We start from the raw sequence: 2,417 nt of genomic DNA, 5'->3' as shown, positions 1-2,417 counted from the left end.
GTACAGTAGAAGCACCAGCACCTCCACACCACATCAGCAACAACCTGTCACCTCAGTGCGGAGCTTAATTCAACTTTACAGAATTCTGCTAGACCTCTGATTGGTTCAGATTCAAGAAAAAGTCAATGGGACGCCATGTCAATAGATACTTTATTGATCTCAATGAGAGATTCACGCTTCGAGCAGCTCGCCAAAAATGTCGTAATATCTTAATCACTTAATCACAAAATAAAACAACCAAGGCAAAACAGTAGAGATAAAAAGCTTTACAATAGATACTACTACTAATAATAATAATAGGAATGATCTGTTCTGGGGTCACACTGTGGCGACTGAGATCTGCCTTCCACATTCATACCATACTGAAAATGTAAAAAACAATGTTGGCAATTTATATAAAATTCAAATGAAAAAAGACAAGGTTAATTTATTTTTTTGTATCGAAAAAATATCGAACTGTAACACAAATGTATCGAACGGAATCGAACTGTGAATTTTGTGTATCGTTGCACGCCTAATTTTGGTAACATAGAATTGACAAAGAAAATTTTTTATTTTTAGAACAGTTGTAATCTGAAAAACTAAGCACAAAAAAATGAGATTTTTGGAAAATTGGGTTGGGAAAGTTATAATATGGAAAGAAAGTCATAATACAATAAGTAAATTTGCAGCAATTGTTCAAGAGAAATATTTGGAAAATGAACAAAAACAGCAAAAATGGGGGGAAAAGAGCAAAGAGTGAAGTTGGTACTAACAATACGCTTTTTTGCCCATATCAAAATGCTGAGATGCAGTAAAAATAAAATCACTTCCATCCATCCATTCATCTTCTATTGCTTATCCAAGATCGGGTCGTGGGGGCAGCAGCCTAAGCAGGGAGGCCCAGATTTTCCTCTCCCCGGCCACTTCGTCCAGATTCTCTCGGCGGATCCCGAGGCGTTCCCAGGCCAGTTGGGAGACATAGTCTCTCCAACGTGTCCTTGGTCTTCTCCAAGGCCTTCTACCTGTTGGACTTGCCTACCCAGGGAGGCGTCTGGGACCAGATGCCCAGATGGCCAAGCCACCTCATCTGGCTCCTCTCAATGTGGAGGAGTAGCGGTTCTAGTCCCGAGTCTCTCCCGCATGAGAGTGCTTCTCACCTTATCTCTAAGGGAGAGCCCAGCCACCCTACAGAGAAAACTCAGATCGGCCGCTTGTACCCGCCATCTTGTCCTTTCAGTCACTACCAAAGGTCATGACCATAGGTGAGGGTAGGGCCGTAGATCAACTGGTAAATGAGAGCTTTGCCTTTCGGCTCAGCTCTCTCTTCACCACAACGAACCGATGTAGAGTCCACATCACTGCAGACGCCACACTAATTCGCTTGTCGATCTTGCGTTCCATCCTTCCCTCACTTGTGAACAAGACCCCAAGGTACCTAAACTCCTCCACTTGGGGCAGGATCTCATCCCTGACCCAGAGATGGTACTCCACCCTTTTTCGGGCGAGAACCATGGATTTGGCTGCTTCACACTCGGCTAAACTGAACCCATCCAGTGAGAGTTAAAGTTCACGGCTTGATGAAGCCAGCAGGACCTCATCATCTGCAAAAAGCAGAGACTCAATCCTGTAGCCACCAAACCGGAACCCCTCAACGCCCTGGCTGCACCTAGAAATTCTGTCCATAAAAAATAATTAACAGAATTGATGACAAAGGGCAGTCCAACCCTCACTGGAAACTAGTCCAACTTGTTGCCGGCAATGTGAACCAAACTCTGACACTGGTCATACAAGGAACGAACAGCCTGAATTAGCTGGTCCGATACCCCATACACCCGGAGTACTTCCCATAGAATTTCTCATGAAACACGTTTGAATGCCTTCTCCAAGTCCACAAAACACATGTACACTGGTTGGGCAAACTCCCATGTACCCTCAAGGACCCTGCTAAGAGTGTAGTGCTGGTCCACGACCAGGCCGAAAACCACACTGCTCCTCCTGAATCCGAGATTCAACTATCCGGCGGATCCTCCTCTCCAGAACCCCTGAATAAACCTTACCAGAGAGGCTGAGGAGTGTGATTCCACGACACTTGGAGCACACCCTCCGGTCCCCCTTCTTAAAAAGGGGCACCACCACCCCGGTCTGCCAATCCAGAGGTACTGCCCCCGATGTCCACGCGATGCTGCAGAGTCGTGTAAACCAAGGCTCTGCTTCCTCATAGTAAGCAGCTCAGGCTCTTTTCCCTACCAGAGAGGTGGCATTCCATGTCCCAAGAGCTAGTTTCTGTAGCCGAGGATCGGACCGCCACCCAGCTCACTCTGCACCTGACCCCTTTTGGCCCTTCCCATGAGTGGTGAGCTCATTGGAGGGGGGACCCATGTCCTCTCTACGCGCTGTGCCCGACCGGGCCCCGTGGCCTCAGGCCCGGCCACCAG

General features: G+C 47.2%; 1 protein-coding gene across 8 annotated transcripts in view; it reads left to right on the top strand.

The window, feature by feature from the left end:
- map4k5 (mitogen-activated protein kinase kinase kinase kinase 5) overlaps nucleotides 1-2,417 on the top strand; it is a 72,986-nt gene that overhangs the window by 891 nt on the left and 69,678 nt on the right. The window lies entirely within an intron of this gene.

This window comes from Dunckerocampus dactyliophorus, chromosome 13 (assembly GCF_027744805.1).
Source record: "Dunckerocampus dactyliophorus isolate RoL2022-P2 chromosome 13, RoL_Ddac_1.1, whole genome shotgun sequence".
In the NCBI taxonomy this organism is placed as follows: domain Eukaryota; kingdom Metazoa; phylum Chordata; class Actinopteri; order Syngnathiformes; family Syngnathidae; genus Dunckerocampus; species Dunckerocampus dactyliophorus.
This window is presented reverse-complemented; position numbering and strand designations above follow the sequence as displayed.